This window comes from Acinonyx jubatus, chromosome C2 (genome assembly GCF_027475565.1).
Source record: "Acinonyx jubatus isolate Ajub_Pintada_27869175 chromosome C2, VMU_Ajub_asm_v1.0, whole genome shotgun sequence".
Classification (NCBI taxonomy): domain Eukaryota; kingdom Metazoa; phylum Chordata; class Mammalia; order Carnivora; family Felidae; genus Acinonyx; species Acinonyx jubatus.
In genome coordinates, this window is record NC_069384.1 from 88,251,572 (window position 1) to 88,270,193 (window position 18,622).

The following is an 18,622-nucleotide window of genomic DNA, read 5'->3' on the forward strand; positions in this document are numbered from 1 at the left end:
AAACAAGATCTGGGAGTTAAGTGTATTCCTTACTACCAGGCTCCTTTACTGAATAGAGCTTGTATACAAATACACACATGTGTATTCTCATGTATACTAAACATTTTTATTTCATTATCTTTATATATATTAAAATAAACATGGGTTCACACTGATATCTCTGACTCTATTCTAGTACCGCTTGGGTTCAGTTTAGCCTTTTCCCCTTGCTTACATGTCACTTCTCTCTTGTAACCTGGCTCTCATTATCTTAATTTGTTTACTTATTTGCTCCACCTTAGTATACATGGAAAATAGTTTCATAGTTAACTGTGCCCCTGTGCAAAACAAAACTTATGAACTATAATACAGTGGTTTTTTGTACATTTGTTTAAAATAAATTTTTAAATTTATTTTAGAGGGAAAGCAGGGGACAGGGGCAGAGGAGGAGAGAGAGAATCTTAACAAAAGCAGGGCTTGATCACATGACCCAGGAATCATGACCTGAGCTGAAATAAAAGATGGTCAACCAACTGAGCCACCCAGGCACTTTTGGTGCAGTTTTTTTTTCTTCCTTCCCTCGCCTCCCCTTCCCGCCTCCCCCCATTTTTTGGTCTTATATCACATAATTATGCCCATCATTTTCCACCTTCACAAAGGATTCTCTAATCACTCTTAGCTAGAATTCATCTTCCACTAAGCGTTCTTTTTTTTTTTAATTTTATTTTGAGAGAGCACGTGAGAGGGGGAGGGACACACATACACACTCAAAGAGAGAGAGAGCAAGGGAGGGAGACAGAGAATCCCAAGCAGGCTCCTTGCTATCAGTGTAGTGCCCCACATAGGACTGGATCTCGCACCCTGGGATCATGACCTGAGCCGAAATGAAGTCAGAGGCTTAACTGACTGGGCCACCCAGGCCCCTATATAGTTCCTTACAATATCTAGTGAAAGCAGGGGTTCCCAAAGTTGCTTAGAGCTTCCAGTCCAAGAGGGTGACACAGGAAGACTCTGAACTCACCTCCACGGGCACACCAAACTTATACCTATTGTATTTATACCTGTTTATACCAAATGTACATCTGTTTATAGAGCAATTCCTCCTGAGGAAGTGCTTAGGGCTGACTGAACAGCTTCTGCACAACAAAAGATGGAGAAAAGAGCAAGGGAGAAGCCCCCGGGGCAAGGTGGTCCCAGTAATGAGGGGAACCCCATTTCCATGTTGCGAACGCCGTGGGGACTGGCAGGACCGAGGGACGGGGAGCAGATTCTGTGGCCCTGGGGCTCAGAAGAAAAGCTGCGGTTTAAAGGCAACTAGGGTAGAAATGAATTAGCACTAGAACCCAGCCAAGCTGTGGCCGGAGGAGCTGGGACTCTGTCAGGGTTGGAGGGCTGCAGCCATTTGGCTTTACTCTGGGTTTACGCGGGGTTACCTGGGTTTACGTTGGGTTTACGCTGGGTTTGCGCTCCCTCCGTCTTGATCTTGAGCGCAGCCGCGAGCACCTTCCAAGCCCTCCACCTCGCCGGGGCTTCAGAAGCCCCAGCCGTCCTGACCCCCAACCCCCACTCCTGCCTTGGGACATAGGACAAACTTGCGGTATAAAAGAGCAACTGGCACAGTAAACATCCAGCCCTAGAACACTCCACCGAAGTGTGGGAGAGCGGCTAGAACCCTCTTCCGGTTGGAGGAGCCAGTGAGCACCACGGTTTGTGTTCCAAAGTTACTTGGGTAAGTTCCTTTTACTTCCCACTCCTTCAGTGACGTCGTGCTGTTACAGGAGGGTGGGACAGAGGCTGGTCCTTGTCTCATGGAGTCCAAGAATGAATCTCGCAGACAACAGAGAGTGAGGAAAGCGATAGAGTTTATTGAAAGAAAGTATAAAACGCTCAAGAGTGAGAGGGGTCCCGACTGGGTAGCCGCTGAGGAATTTTGTCCCTGACTTTTAATTAGGACCTTATCAGAAAACTTGAGACTCCATGCATGGCACCTAGCCCAGGTGGCTCTGGAATACCTTCATCCTTTTTTTTTTTTTTTACCCCCCAAACCCACCGCTTCTTCAGCCTCCCATTTGCAGCTGCAGTCTGCCTCACCGAAGGTCCCCTATGTCTCCCTGCCTGATGTGAACCCTTTCCCTATTCAGTGTCACACATTTGTAATATAATTGGATTTATTTGCCAGCCTGGATTTCATCTTGACATACTAGTTGAATTATTTTTAATTTCCATGCAGTAAAATTCACTCTTTGTAGTATAAAAATGTATGAATTTGACAAATGCAGAGTCATGTATATACTAAACCACCAAAATACCACAGAGAAACCGTTGCATTACCCTCAAAATTCCCAGGTACAACCACTTTGGAGTCAACTCCTCTCCCTCCTTCAACACTCAAACACTCACTGATGTATTTTCCATTCCTGTAGTTTTGCTTTTTCCAGGTTGTCATCTAAAGAAAATAACAGATGTAGCCTTTTAAGTCTGCCTTCTTTCAATTTCTTAAACACATTTATGATTTGTCCTTTTTGTTAGGTGAATCAGTAGTTCATTACTTTTTATTGCCAATTACTATTCCATTGTGTAGATGTTCCCTAGCTTTTTTATCCATTTGCCTGTTGAAGGACATTTTGATTGTTCTCAGTTTTTGGCGATTATGAATAAAGCTGCTGTAAACCCTTCTGTACAGGTTTTTATGTGAGCAGGTTTCAATTCATTTGGGTAAATGTATAGGAGTGGGAAGAAAAATTGTTTAACAAAGTGGTTGTACCATTTTTTTTTTTTTTTTGTTACCACAGCACAATTGATTGAGAGTTTTTGCTCTACATCCAGGTCAGCATCTGTTATTGGCGGACTTTTTAAACGCCATCCTAATAATTGTGTTGTAGTATCTCAGTGGCTTTAATTTGCATTCCCCTAATGACTAATAAAGTTCAGAGTCTTTTCATGTATTTATTTGCCGCCATATGTCTTCCATGGCAGTGTGTGTTCAAAACTTTTGCTCATTTTTCAATTAAGATGTTTGTTTCCTTTTTATTGAGTTTTGGTAGTTTTTTATATTATGAATATGAGTCTTTTATTAGATACTTTTTACATTTTAACAGTGTTTTTCTAAAGCAGAAATTTTAAATTTTGAATTATTTTTAAAGCAATCATCACTTGGTGTTATATCAAAGAGTGTCATATAGTCGGAATCATATGGTATGTAGCCTTTTCAGATTGACTTCTTTCTCTTAGTAATATGTATTTAAGTTTCCTCCACATCTTTTCATGCCTTGATAGCTCATTTCTTTTTAGTGCCGAAGAAAATTCAGTTGTCTGTCTGTACCACTGCTTATCCATTCTTCTACTGAAAGCCCTCTTGGTTGCTTTCAGGTTTGGGGAATTATTAATAGGCTGCTGTAAACATCCAGGTACAGGTTTTTGTATGGATATACATTTTCAACTCCTTTAGGTAAATACCAAAGAGCACAATTAATGGATTTTATGGCAAGAATATATTTAGTTTTATAAGAAACTAAATTGGAAGGCAGTTAGGAAGTGGCTTCCAAAGTGGCTGTACCATGTGAGCATGAGAAGAATGTGACTCTGCTGTTGGATGAAGTTGTCTATAGATGTCAGTTACATCCAGTTGATTGATGGTGTTGTTGAGTTCAGCTATGACCTTACTGATTTTCTGCCTGCTAAATCTGTTCATGTCTGATAGCAAAAGTCTCCCAATATGATAATGGGTTCATCTGCTTCTCCTATTTCTATTAGTTTTTGCCTCATGTAGTTTGATGCTCTATTGTTAGACACATACTCATTAAAGATTGTTATGGCTTCTTGGAGAACTGACCCCTTTATCACCATGTAATGCCTTTCATTATCCCCGATAACATTCCTTGCTTTGAAGTCTGCTTTGTCTGAAATAAATGTAGTTGCTCTTGCTTTCTTTTCATTAGGATTAGCATGGTATATTTCTCTCCATCCATTCTTTGCACCTATGTATGTCTTTATATTTAAAGTGGGTTTCTTGTAGACAACATATAGCTAGGTCTTATCTTCTGATCCACTCTGACAATCTCTGTCTCTCCCCCCCCCCCATAATACCTTTATCGAAGTATTATTGACAAAGAAAAATTGTACATTTTTGGGGTGTACATGATGTTTTGATATACATGCACATTGTGAAATGGTTACCACATTTAAGCTAATTAATATATCCATTACCTCACATAGTTACCTATTTCTGAGTGTGTGATGAGAACTACTCTTTTAGCACATTTCAGGTATAGAATACAGTATGATTAACTATAGTCACCATGCTGTACATTGGGTCTCCAGAACTTATTCATCTTAAAACTGGAAGTTTGCTCCCTTGACCAGCATATCCCCCATCCCCCCACTCCCCAGCCCTTGGTAAACACCATTTCATTCTTTGTTACTATGAGTTAGACTTTTTTTAAAATATATATTCTACATATAAGTGAGATTATACATTATCTGTCTTTCTGTGACTAGCTTAGCTTATTTCATTTAGCATAATGTTCTCCAGTTTCATCCAAATTTCCCATCACAAATGACAGGATTTCCTTCTGTTTCTAAGGCTGAATAATATTCCATTGTGTGTGTGTGTGTGTGTGTGTGTGTGTGTGTGTGTGTGTGAGATCACATTTTCTGTATTCATTCATCTGTTGACAAACATTTAAGTTCTTTGTATATCTTCACTACTATGATGATACTGTAATGAACATGGGAGTGCAAATAACTTTTTCAGATAGTGACTTTATTTACCTTGGATATATGCCCCAAAGTGGAATTGCTAGATCATATGATACTTTTATTTTTAATCTTTTGAGAGCCTTCATACTGTTTTCCAGAATGGCTGTACTAATTTATATTCTCACCAACAGTGTACAGGGTTCTTTTCTTTCTATATCCTTGACAAAGCTTATGTTTTGACTTTCTGGTAATAGCTATGTATCCTAACCAGTGCAAAGTGATATCTCATTGAGGTTTTGATTTTCACTTCCCTGATTAGTGAGGTTGAACATCATTTCTTATACCCATTGACCATTGTATGTTTTCCTTGGAGAAATGTCTATTTAAATCCTTTACCCATTTTTAAATTGGTTTGCTTGTCTTTTTGCTATCAAGTTAAAAGAATTTCTTATATATTTTTGCGATTAATACCTCATATGATTTGCACATATTTTCTCTCATTCCGTAGGTTGCCTTTTCATTTTGTTTATTGGTTCATTTGCTGTGCGGAATTTTTTTAGTCTGAATAGCCCCACATATTTATTTTTCATTTGCTTCTTATGTAAATTCTCTGTCTTTTAAAGTCTTATTTATGTGATCTCTTTACCCCATATGGCACTCAAAATAATGACCTCAAGATCAAGAGTCACATGCTCTGCTGACTGAGCCAGCCAAGTGCCCCCAAATCTCTTTTAACTGTTTCATTTAGATCATGAAGTGTCAAAGTGATTATTCATATAGTTGCATTACTATCTTCCATATTCATTATTGTTTTCTATTTGTTGACTTTGGTTTTTTTTGTTCCTATTTTCGTCTTCCATTTTTTTTCCTGCCTTTTGTGGTTTTAACTGACCATTTGATATGGTTTAATTTTCTTTTCTTTCTTAGCATATTAGTTATACTTCTTTCTTTTATTTTTTTCTTTTTTACCCATTTCAGTGGTTGCCCTAGAGTTTGCAGTATACATTTACAATGAATTCATGCTGCCTTATATATATATATATATATATATATATATATATATATATATATATAATACCATAATGCTTCACAGGTAGTGTGAATACCTTACAATAACAAAGTAATCCTGATTCCTCGCTCCCATCCTTTGTATCATTGCTGTCATTCATTTCACTTATATATAATCATATGTATATACATAGTCATATATACATATCAAATACACACACAATCACACACATAGAGGATATATTAAAGTGTGTAAAATTGAGTATGTTGTTGGTGTTATTATTTTTAACAAACTCTTATCTGTTAGATCAATTAAAAATAAGAAAAATGTAAGTTTTTATTTTACCTCACTTATTTCTTCTCTGATGTTCTTCCTTTATGTAGAGATGAGTATCTGACCTGCATCATTTTCCTTCTGTCTAAATAACTTCTTTTAACATTTCTTTCAGGGCAGGTGTACTGGCAACAAAGTCTCTCAATTTTTGTTAGGCCAAGTCTTTACTTTAACTTTACATTTCAAGGATTATTTCACAGGGTACAGAGTTCTAGGTTGGTGGTTTTTTTCTTTCTCAACAGTTTAAATATTTAGGTCTACTCTCTTTTTGCTTGCATGGTTTTCTGAGAAGTTGGATGTATTTTTTGTCTTTGTTTATCCATAGATAAGGTGTTTTTCCCTCTGACATTTTCCTAGGGTTTTTCTTTATCTTTTTAATTCTGCTGTTTGAAAATGATGTGCCTTGGTGTATTTGTTTTGTTTTGTTGTTGTTGAGTTTTTTTGTTTATTTTGGCATTTAGCCTTCTTGGTATTCTCTGAGCTTCCTGGAGAAGCTGATGTTGTCGGACATTAATTCAGAGGTAATCTTGTCATTATTGTTTCAAATATTTCTTCTGTTTCTTTCTTGCTTTTCCTTCTGATATTTCTATTACATATACTTTTTATAGTTGTCCTTGTATATACTATTTTGATTTTATTCAGTCTTTGTTTTCTTTGCTTTTTAGTTTTGGTGGTTTCTACTGGGATTTTTTTTTTTTTTTTTTTTTTTTTTTTTTTTTGAGAGAGAGAGAGAGAGCATGAGCAGGGGAGAGGGAGAGGGAGAGAGAGAGAGAATTAATCTCAAGCAGGTTCCATGCTCAGTGCAGAGCCTGATGCAGGGCTCAGTCCCATGACCCTAGGATCACAATCTGAGCTCAGATCAGATCTTGACCTGAAATCAAGAGTCCAACTCAGTCGGTGACTGAGCCACCCAAATGCCCTGACTACTGAGATATTCTTGAGCTCAGAGATTCTTTCCTCAGCCATGTCCAGTGTACTAATAAACCTATCAAAGAGATGCTTCATTTCTGTTAGTGTTTTCAGTCTCCACCATTTCTTTTTGTTCTTTTTTAGAATTTCCATCATATCTACTTATATTGTCCATATATTCTTGCATCTTACATACTTTATGCATTAGAGCCTTTAGCATATTAATAGCAGTTGTTTTAAATTCTCAGTTTGATAGTTCTTTTTTTTAGTGTTTATTTATTTTGAGAGAGATGGAGAGAAAGAGAGAGAGGGAGGGCATGAGTGGGGGAGGGGCAGAGAGAGAGGGAAACCAAGAGAGAATCCCAAGCAGACTCCGTGCTGCCAGTGCAGAGCTGACACGGGGCTCCATCATATGAACCATGAGATCGTGACCTGAGCCAAAACCGTGAGTCGGATGCTTAACCAACCGAGCCACCCAGGCACCACCTCAGTCTGATAGTTCTAATAGCTAGGTCATGTCTGATTTGATGCTTACATTATCTTCAAATTATGTTTTTTTCCTTTTAGTATGTCCTATAACTTTTCTTTGATAGCCAGACATGATGCACTGGGTAAAAGGAACTGCTCTAAATAGGCCTTTAGTAATGCAGTGGTAAGTGTGGGGGGAGGAAAAGCATCCTGTAGTCTTAGGATTAAGTTTGTCTTTCTTTTTGTTTTTTTAATGTTTATTTATTTTTGAGAGAAAGAGAGAGAGAGAGTTGGGGGAGGGACACAGAGAGAGAGAGGCAGGCAGAGGATCTGAAGCAGGTTCTGTGCTGACAGCAGAGAACCTGATATGGAGCTCGAACCCATGAGCACAAGAACACGACCTTAGCCGAAGTCAGATCTTAACCAACTGAGCCACCAGGAGCCCCAGAATTAGGTCTGCCTTTTAATGAGCCTGTGCCTTAGAACTGTGAACTTGTAAGTGTTTTTCAGTTTTTTTCCCCTCCCCCATTTAGGTAGGGCAGGATGGCTACAGCTGACTGGAGTTGGGTATTTCCCTTTCCTCAGGTCAGTTGGGTTCTGATAATACCCCAGCAGATTAGTCTCTGGTTAACTAGTTTCTTTGACGACGGGCCTTGTTGAAAAGAACAGAGTGCTCTGATGTATTCAAAATGGTTCTTTTTTCTCCTCCCTCTTCCAGAAGCACCAGGAAATTTTTGTCTTGATTTTTCACTGTGAACCTAGTTGAGCTCTTGTAGGTAAAACTCATAAAATGTGGGGGCCTCCCTATGACTGGGTCTCCCTGGAGTTTTTAGTTGTCAGGCTCTCTGAGCCTCCAGCAGTTCATCAGTTAGAGTGTGGGTTTTCCTGGCCTGGTGCTGGATCCCACAGCTGTTTACGCTTTTGAGTTTCTGCCTCTATAAATCATGACTCTCTGTACTCACACTGGTTCTTGATCTTGGACGTAGACATGGTCTCACCCTCTCTTATAGATCTAAGAAGAGTTGTTGATTGATTTAGTTTTAAAATTTCAGTCTGTTCAGCCTTTTACTCATTAGGGCCAAGCAGTACCTTTCAAGTTCCTTACATGTGGGACTGGAAACCAGAAGTTTTAAGTTAAATGTACTTTGGATCTACTTGAGTAATCCTGGGTAATCTCTATTTTAAGGTCAGCTGATAAACAGCTTTAATTCTGTCTGCAACCTGAATTCCTCTTTGCCACGTAGCATATCATATTCACAGATTCTGAGGTTTCAGATGTGGATGGATGTCTTGGTGTCGTTATTCTACTATCACACCCTGCTATCTCTCTCTCTCCCCCCTCCCCCTTTCATTCTGTCACTTTAAGTCTGTTTTAAAGAAGATAAAATGTTGGGGAATACAGGGTTAGAGATCCCTCCTCCTCCTACTGTTAAGGAGCTGTTGTTATTGCTGAATAATATTTCGAAAGACTGAGCTATGCCCATCCTTTCTTTCATCCAGCAGGTAGCTAGCTTTGTGTTCATTATCTCAGAGAAGGCATATGGCAGAATAGGAAACATGAATATTCTCCAAGTCTTTCTGAGTTTTGTTACTCAGAAGCTCAAGTCCTCAGGAAAACTTATGGTTTTTCGTCATAATAAGACTAACAAAGAAACATGAAAGGAGAGTGATTTTCTCTAAATTACAGCTAGTGGCAGGAAACTAGGGGCTGGGGGGCACTGGAGGAGAGAGAGAGAAAGCGAGAGAGGGAGGGAGGGAGAGGGAGGAGAGAGTGAAAGAGAGAGAAAGAGAAAGAGAAGAATGAAAGGTTTGGGTTCCAAGAGCAGAGAAGACCATTTTCTGCTTCTAGACTGTACTATCATGAAGTCCACAAAATTTGGAGAGAATAGCTCCAAGTTGTGTCTAGGCAGATGGGACCTGTGCAGCCAAGCAAAAGATTTCCATGTTCCAAGAAAAACATAGAGGTAGCAGAGAATCTCCAATTCTAAAGGGGCCATAAACTTGAGAAAAATGTGCTAATCTCTTGCACTGATAAAGGATTATCTGAAAAACACATCCCTCCCATGTTTTGGTGTAGCAGAAGGCCCCAAGACTATAGTACTACCCAGAGAAGGTGGGTGGTGGGAAGTTTATGAAGTACTAGGGTATTTTTTCTCTAACCTTGTGGAATAGGGAAGACCGGAGGCTGGCTCAGAATCAGAAATTAAGTTTTATTTAAAAAACAAAAACAAGAACAAATTCTGTTACTTTAACACTTTGTCGAATGGCATTCATGCCTGGTGCTTTGTAGTTAATTTACTTGAAAGTCATTCATGCTGCGTTCGTAAATAAACTGTATGTTCAACTATGTTGAGGGAGAGTAAGAATAAAATTTATTTTTTATGTACATCTCTCTTAGCAATCCTGTGACAGATGAAACCTACTTAAAAATCTTCAACTGAAAAAAGTCCAAATGTGAATTATACTTTGTTAATCAGTTGGTTCTGACACATTCTGGTAAACAGTTATAGTCAGAAAGATTCAGTGAGGTTGTAATCTCAACCTGCTTAAAAAATTTTCCCCTCTAAAGTCTACTATTGTAAGTTGATAACATTTTTACAGATTTCTTGCTTTCCTTTACAAGAAATTCTCCAAAATTGCTTCTTGACAAGTAATGACAGCAGTTAAGACAAACAGCCTGAAATGATGTTGCCTCATTTTCAGTACTGTGTTCCAAAATGAAATTAGCGTTCTTTAGAATGAAGATTATTTCTTGAATTCTCAAATTTAACTGAAAGGAAATAGAAAACCTCTCACTCAATCTGAGCAGAGCGATTTGAGACTTGCATCATCATCCCTCAGTGCTAAGGAAGTAAGTCGCCGAAGAAGGCGCCCCTGAGGAAAGTCCTTCTAAATGATACGTGTCATACCTGTTAATTACACATATCAAACTGACTGCTGTAAGAGAGGCCATGTAGAAACCACAAGGTCCTCCCTAGGAGGGGCCATTCTTTTTCAGTTTAGATTACCAGAACGTGCCATGTAAATGTTTTGAATGAATGACTGCCCAGGTTAACTGCCTGATGGACTGAATTGGACTGATTTATTTTGTATCACATGTATAGGAGAGTACCTGGCACATGGTTGGTACTCAGAAGACTTTTTAGGTTTAATGAAGGAAAAAACAAGTAAATAAATGAACTAAATATGGCAACTCATGATTAGTCAGTAAGGCCTGGTGTTTTGCTATCTTCACAGGGTATAAAGATTGCTCTATGATCAGTACAGCTGTTCATACCTGCACCAGCGGTGGCCGTGGGCTCGGCCAACTCTCCACCAGTTTACTGTGCTGTGGTCGTTGAGTGGCGTAGAGAGGAAGGAACATCTGGGTTTGAGTGAGTAGAGTTCTATGCATTTCACCTAACCTGACAGAAACTGCCATCTCGTTTGTGACGTGAGACCCACAATGCAAATTTAACAGGGTTTCTCTGGGGATTAACCAAAATCATACAAGGTTATGACATGCTCTGTAGATGTTAAATATTGTTACTTATTGGGGAAAGACAAAGGTTCTGAGATTATGGCATGCTTATCTTTTTAGAAAAAAAGGTATGAAAGTCTCTACTGGTTGTGTTCTTAAAACTGATGTTTAATTAATTTGGATCCGTTGATTTATTTACTAGGTTATTCTTTTAGGGGTTACTGTTATGCAAATTCAGTAGAATTACATGTTCTTATAACCAAACTATCAGGCTCCCTTTATTTCTCTTAGGTATCACTTACTGAAAGTCATTTAGCTAGCTTCTTGAAAAGTTTAATAATTGGAAAAAAATGAATCATGGTTATCATCAAGATAGGTTAACCTAATTGCTTAGGGGACTTCAAACTAATCTCCATTAGTAGCTTCTCTGTGTGTTTACTAAGACAGTGAGAACAGTAAATTACAAAATAATGACAATACATTAAGGATGACATTAAGAATACATTTTGCATAAATATTTGAGATTGCAAACCTAAATGAAACATCATGATTGTGAGTTTAAAGAGCTAAGAAGAGTCAGTGTTAAAAAATTGGAAGTGTTGCTGGGAAGGTTAAGATGACAGGTTATGTTCTAATGATCTTGGCACAAAGATTTTAGAATTAGGAGAGAATAAAGAGATAACCTTAAATCTAACTGCTAGTTTTTGTTTGTTTGTTTTGTTTTGTTTTTTTTAGTAGACGGAAAGACTGAGACCAAGAGAGGTTAAGTGAAGGCTATCCATAGTTTAACAAGTGAAAGTAAATAAATATTTAACAGTGTTAATAAATATTGAGTCAGTGGTACAGGAAAAATATGAACTCCAGAGAGTAGGGACTAGAACCTATGGTACATATACTCTTGTTTTGTTACTTCATAAGTTGAATGAGTGAAAAAAGAAACAGATACTAATACTTGTTCCTGGTTAAGATTTTTTCCAATTACTGATTCACTGAAAGCAAGGTAATATTGTGGGAATCTGGCCATGAAAGTAAGAGCTTGAATAACCTTAGGCAAATCTTGTGGTCTTTAAAATTCTGGGTTTTTAAAAAAATTGGATGGTAGAAATAAATCATGTGTATTAACTACCTGTGATCACAAGGTATATACAAAATCATTTAGAAAAGAATAACTTAAATCCAAAATGTAATTTTTCCATTAATATCACTCTACTTAATATTATTTTTAATGTTTATTTTTGAGAGAGAGAGAGAGCGTGAGTTGGGGAGGGGCAGAGAGGGAGACAGAGGATCTCAAGTGGTCCCTGTGCTGACAGCAGAGAACCCGATGTGGGGCTCAAACCCACAAACCATGAGATCCTGGCCTGAGCCAAAGTCGGATGCTCAACTGACCGAGCCACCCAGGTGCCCCAATAACACTCCAGTTATTAGGGTGCTCAAGTATTGGGCCATGCGACCATGGCCTTAAAGGGATACATGTTGCGAGGCATCTTGATGTTTGGCCTTGTGATGAGTTAATGTGGTGGTGGTAGTGCTGGTCATGGCTGTTGGAGGCCCTTCTGCCCATAGCAGGCAGATCCCAATTGCTAGGGCACCTCTAGCATTTGCTCTTCCTGGGCTCCCCTCAGAAAACCTATCCGGTGATCACTAATTTATAGTGACATTTCAGCGGCAACAAAGATGGAGAAGATCAGTCTCGCCTGAATATAAGGAGGATTTGCTTTAAAACATACTGCCTTTGATACCTTGGTAGCAATAAACTCAAAATATTTTACTGTGTCCTTTTGCCTTTTACTAGAGTGGGTCTCAAGAGGAGGAGCTCTTGTCCTTTCCTGGAGCGGAGGACACTCCTGGGGAAAATGTAGGGTGTGGTCACAGTGGTTGTGTGACCCTGTGTTTAGGTAGTACTACTACGCCTCATAGGATGCCAGAAGGTCTCCTACAGGGAGGAATGGCCCCTCCCACAGTGTGCTGCACATCTTTCTCTGCAGAAGAGTGTCGTCATGGTCCTGAATCAAAGGCCCACAACTTGTCAGAGTTTCTGCTCTAGCGAGACAGTGTGCTTCAGTACACAGAGCATTTCTGTAATTACCACTGGTTTTGAAATGTAGATTGATGTCTTCCTAGCTGGGCAGCCTTCAGCAAGATACTAAGTGTCTTTAATGCTCTGTTTTCTCCTGTTTATAAAGTTGGGCTAATACTGCTGATTTTTCAGGGCTGTTGAAAGGGTTAAATGGCACAATGTGTATCTGAAGTGCTTAATGCACATAGGAGTGGCTCGATAAACGGTGGTTTGCTTCCTTCCATGAGGAGAGATGTGCAGTTATTCCACACAGAAATTTTCTCTACAAAAAGATGGGGAAGTGAATCAACTGATTCTGTAAAACTGCAGAAGTTCGTACTGGGCCTCCTTGGTTCTTCCACGTCCGACTGGCTGAAATGCCAATGGCTGTTTTTAGGACAGTAAGGCAGGATCAAGGCCCCCTTATAAATTGAGGTGGTTCACCTGGGTGTGTTTGACAGCCACCTGAAAGGGTCCCTCGCCCACACTTGCAGGCAGTGCCACAGCATATGTGGAGTTCCTGGGCCTCCCTTTTCTGGGGGTGCTGGTGTCAACCCAGTTGTAGGGAGGTTAGAGACCACAGAAAGTAAAGGAAGGTACCCACAGCCAGGGATGGGCTGGGGGGCAGGGGAGAGGTGGGAGGGGAAGCGTGCACAGGCCAATGAGGTCAGGAACCAGGCTGTCTTTTACTCACATGCCTTAGCCCAGGTGACGGTGAGGCCCATGTTCTGAAAAACTCCTGAAATCTGGACTAGTAGATGTCTATTGCAGAAGTGGAGTCTTTCACTGGGCTCAGAAAAATACCCACGCTCCTTCAAATGGCTTTTAGTTGCCCCATGGGGATCTGGCCAGAGTGTGCATTTTCCATATAGACTGTGCTTCATCCCCAGTGAAGGAATTTCTGTCCTTTGATCTGAAGGTTTGTTCTTGGTCCTTTGGCCGTTTTATCCCCCTATGATGCCATCTCTGCTCCCACTTCTGCCTTCACTGCTGTGTCAGCACACATCTTGACAACATTTTCTCAGGAAAGCTACACTCCTCTCTGGGTGTTCTTTCCATGTGCTCTTATTATATTGATTAATTAATCTAATAATTGTTTAGCTTTCATTATGTGGTGACTATGTTTATTAGTCCCCCAACTAAGTACAAAAAGACTTTATTTCCTACTATATAATTTTATATTTGAGTTCCAATTCCACTGTGCTAGAGGAACAATTTAACCTCAGAACTTTCCCGACCTTTTCTCCAGAACCCATCCACACCCCAGAGTTAAGCCACAGTTCTAGGATCTAAATCATGAGGACGGGTGGGTGAGGTGGAGGTGGAGGGCAATGTGGTCCTTGGCACTCAGTGCTCACAGGTTGTCTTCTAGAAGCTAACTGTCCCTTCCTGTATAATCCCTTCAGGACCAGCATCTCCCTGCTGCTCACACACTCTCCAGGGATACAGGAATCTTGCAAGTTAGAATTGGTCTTCTTGGCCTCAACATTCCACGCCTCTGACTCCCTCCCAGCATGGCTAGGGAATGGGGCAAGAGTCTCTGCTTCCATCACCAAAGAACTTCCTCTCTATCTCTTTTCCCCTTAAGCCCAGGAGTCTCCCATCATTCTGGAGGGGAGGTCCTAATCCTCTTCCTTCAATATTTCTCCAACACTGTTTACACTTGGACTTTCTAATCCACCTTTTACTTCCTTAGCAAATTCTCTAAATTTTCTAAGAGGCTCAGGCCTTTTGGAAAACAAACAATCTTCCTCTGAGGCAATGAGCACACAGATGACTATCTTATTTGAAGAATGAATGAAAAAAAATACAGTGGGGAGGGAAGTCCTATAATATCCCAAACGTGACCCAACCACAGCTGTCTGCCACTCACTGCTGAACGAATGTAGGGACATAAGTGTAAGTAAATATGAAATTAAAACACACCCTGTGTTTATCCAAATGATGTACCTAATCGCACAATATTAAAATTACTTTTACTCCAGCATTTATTTTTGGGCTGCATGTGTCCCTTGTGACATTCTCCAGGATCCTTTAAATGTCCTGACACCAAGGGGTCCTGGGTGGCTCAGTTAGTTCGACTCTTGATTTCAGCTCAGGTCATGATCTCATGGTTGTGAGATGGAGCCCCATATCAAGCTCTTTGCTGGATGTGGAGCCTGCTTAAAGATTCTCTCTCTCCCTCTCCTTTTTCCCCTCTCTCTAGTTTGTTCTCTCTCTCTCTCTCTCTAGAAAGAAAGAAAGAAAGAAAAAAAGAAAGAAAGAAACAAAGAAAGAAAGAAACAAAGAAAGAAAGAAAGAAAAAGAAGGAAAGTTCTGACACTAAATTTAACTATCTGGACAAAGCTTATATATCCAAATTGGAGTATGAAAAGTAACGGAGTGGAGGGAGCCAACCAAAACTGTTCCTCCTTCTTGTCACCTAAAGGATATGCGTAAGTTGATTTACCTTTTACCTTTTCTCTGAAAGATTCTCCCTGTTATAAATGAACGTATGGAATAATTTCAACTTGTATTAGAGGAAAAGGGTGTGTTTTTCATGTTTTTGTTTTTGTTTTTTTTTTTTTTTGCTATTATTACTTTACTGTTTTCCAGAAAGGAGAAAATCAACAGCAACGAATACTCATGTGCATTTAAAAGTAGATCTCGTTTCTTCTTAAATCACACATTTTATTGTTTTTAACTATCGAGTTCAGTCTTGTAGCATATAAAGTTCTTTGGTGTTTTTTAACGAAAATATAATAATCTCTTAATGGCCTTCATCTGTCTGTTCATTCATGCAGTCTTGCTCTGGCAGCTGTCTGAGGCAGAGCACTTCCTCGCGAGGCACTTGTGTCATGTTTCTGTGCATATTAATGAAACTCTACAACTTTCCTATTCTAACTTAAACACTTCGCTGCCACTTCAGCTGATTATGGCCTTGGATAATTGCCACAGTGAATCCCATATTTAGTGGAAACAAAATATATTGATGACAAACATGTTGCCCATCAAAAGCCAGAAAGATGGATCTGAATTCAGATTGTGCAGTAAAAACAAGTATGTAAACTCATTAGATAGACAAGATGTAAATTTACAGAGCATGGGGAGAATGATGAGGACAGCTTCAAATCTGAGGGAAGAGGCGGTGTCAGGCTTCATTATTGAAAAAGCTTGGCTAGAAAATAGATTTTTCAGGGCATGCTTGTGTAGAGGTGATATTAAATCACCTAATTCCCTGGGAGGTGGCAGAACGAGTGCCCGGTGACTGGTGGAGTAGCTAATGGGCCAGAACCACTGCAGTCATGCAGTGTTTGTGTTCCAGTCCTGCCTAATCAGAAGATTGAACCAATAATGTAAGGCAAAGGGTATTCTGAGGGGTAGGTGGCTGTCCATTCTGTTCAGACTGCTAGAACACTATCAGTTCTGGAGGCTGGGAAGTCCAGGATCAGATCCAGTGTCTGGTAAGGGCCGGATTCCTGGTTCATAGGCAGCTCTCTTCTTGCTCTGACTTCCCTTTGTGGAAGCAGTGTGGGAGCTCTCTGTGTTCTCTTCTGTAGGGGTACTAATCCCATGCATGAAGTCTCTACCCTCATGATGTAATTACCTCCCAAAGGCCCTAATTCCAAATACTATCATATTGGGGATTAGATTTCAACATACGAATTTTGGAGGGATGCAAACATTCAGTTTATAGCACCAGGCTTACAGTTAAAAAAATAATTCAGTTTTCATATATTGTGCACTTAACCTCTGATAGATGCACACATGGGTGTCTTAGCTCAAAGCAAGCCTCCAGGACTACAGTGAGAGAGAGAGAGAGAGAGAGAGAGAGAGAGAGAGAGAGCGAGTGTGCACACGAGAGAAATAGAGAGAACACATAGGCTAACTCCTAAATGTCTTTGAAATCCTACCTGAAAAGTGATTTATGTGGTAGGCTAAATAATGACTCCCCAAAAGATACCCCATCCTAACTCTTGAAACCTGTGGATGTTACCTTACATGACAAAACAGAACTTTGCATATGTGATGAAGGTAAGGCTATTGAGATGGGGAGATTATCTTGGATTATCAGGGTGAGTGAAAAATGCCATCACATACATCCTTATAAGACAGAGGCAGAAGGAGCTTTGACACAGACAGCAGAGGGGAAGGCACTGGGCTGTGGAAGGGGAGAATGGTGTGATGTGGCCACAAGCCAAGGATTGTGGCAGCCACCGGAAGCTGGAAGAAGCAAGAGGTTCTCCTAGAACCTCTAGATGGAGTATAGCTTTGCTAACACCTTGATTTCAGCTCAGTGAGACTGATTTCAGACTTCCAGATTCCAGACTGTGAGAGAATAAATTTTAGTTGTTATAAGCCACGCAGTCTGTAGTAATTTATTACAGCACCAATAGGAAATGAACCCAACTCTCTGACATCTTACTCGGGGTTGGGTGACTTCTACATGTTTGGCAGCACCAAGTACCTGGAGCATCAGGACCCTACTGGCCCCGCTGAGTAACGTCTTCTTTCAGGGTCTTTGGCCTGCTAAATGGAAGTTCTGTCAGTATGGGGAACCTACTAGTCTTACTCAATTTTGTAGCCCTAGAACCTAGCACCTGGTAGGTACTTACTAAACAATTGAGAAATATAAATTTATTGGCATCATGTTACCTCCAGTATTTAAAAGTTGTCGTTTCAGTTTTCTGGAAGGTGTATGTGTATCTCGTACTGATTGTAAAGGGCCAAATTCCAGAGTGCCCCAAACAAGTGGGAGCTTAAAAAGAAAAGAAAAAAAGACCCTTTTGTTGGCAATTAGCCTATGTTTATGGAACAACTGACATTTGGAAAATAATTTTATATTTAAAATTCTGAAGATACTGATAGGGTTCAGGCATATACTCCAAAATATGGCACCCTGTATTTAAATATTTTAAGCTGAAGGAATTTGAGAAATGTCAGGTGCTAGAAGCCCGCTCAATCTCTTTTTCCTTCAGGTGGGAGACGTTCCTGGGAGATGTGCCCTCCCTAAACCCACAGGGAAGGAGTATTCTTATCTCCAACATAGGGATGCTCAGAGGAATCCAAACAAGCAGGCCTTGCTGTTTCCCCCAGTTTATCATCTTTGGCTCATACCCTTTTGTCCTATCACACTTTCCTAGGACTTTCCACTCTTCATCAGACCTGGCATAGACGTACTTAGGTTTCACTGCTTGCAAGACTTCCTTGTCACATGAAACTTAATATTAAACACATGCATGCTTTTCTCTTGTTAATGGATCTTTGATTAGAGAGCTCAGTGAGAATCTAGAAGGGTAGAAGGAAAAAGAACATTTTTTTCTCCCCTTCAGGTAAAGTTTGAGTAGTAGAACTACACATCCTAGTATTATTAAAGTCTCTTATGTTTGGTTTTCTAACTGGTCTCCCTGTCTTATTTTACCTTCCATGTCCCATCACCACAGAGGTAAAGTTTAAACTTGATAGAGGTGCAGTCACTCCAAGTTTAGTTTCCTAACCTCATCTCCCACCACTCACTCACACATAAATGTCTCTGTGTGAACCTAAAAGAGTGTCTATCCCAAGGGCCCAGAATGTGGGGTTTTTTTTGTTTTTGTTTTTGTTTTTATTTTGCTGCTCCTGATCTTTTTCACAAGTTACTTTCTCTACCTTCAGGGCTATTTTCTCTCATCTCTACCTACCCACACACCCTTTATCCTTCAAGGACCTGATCAAATGCCACTTCTTT

At 39.9% G+C, this 18,622-nt stretch overlaps 1 long non-coding RNA gene across 1 annotated transcript in view; it reads left to right on the forward strand.

Moving 5' to 3' along the window:
• Positions 1 to 1,428: 1,428 nt before the first annotated feature.
• LOC128315238 (uncharacterized) overlaps positions 1,429 to 18,622 on the forward strand; it is a 31,808-nt gene continuing 14,614 nt past the window's right edge. The window contains exons 1-2 of the long non-coding RNA XR_008297807.1: positions 1,429 to 1,708; positions 10,634 to 10,770. This is a non-coding gene — a long non-coding RNA (uncharacterized LOC128315238). The remainder of the gene's footprint in view (positions 1,709 to 10,633; positions 10,771 to 18,622) is intronic.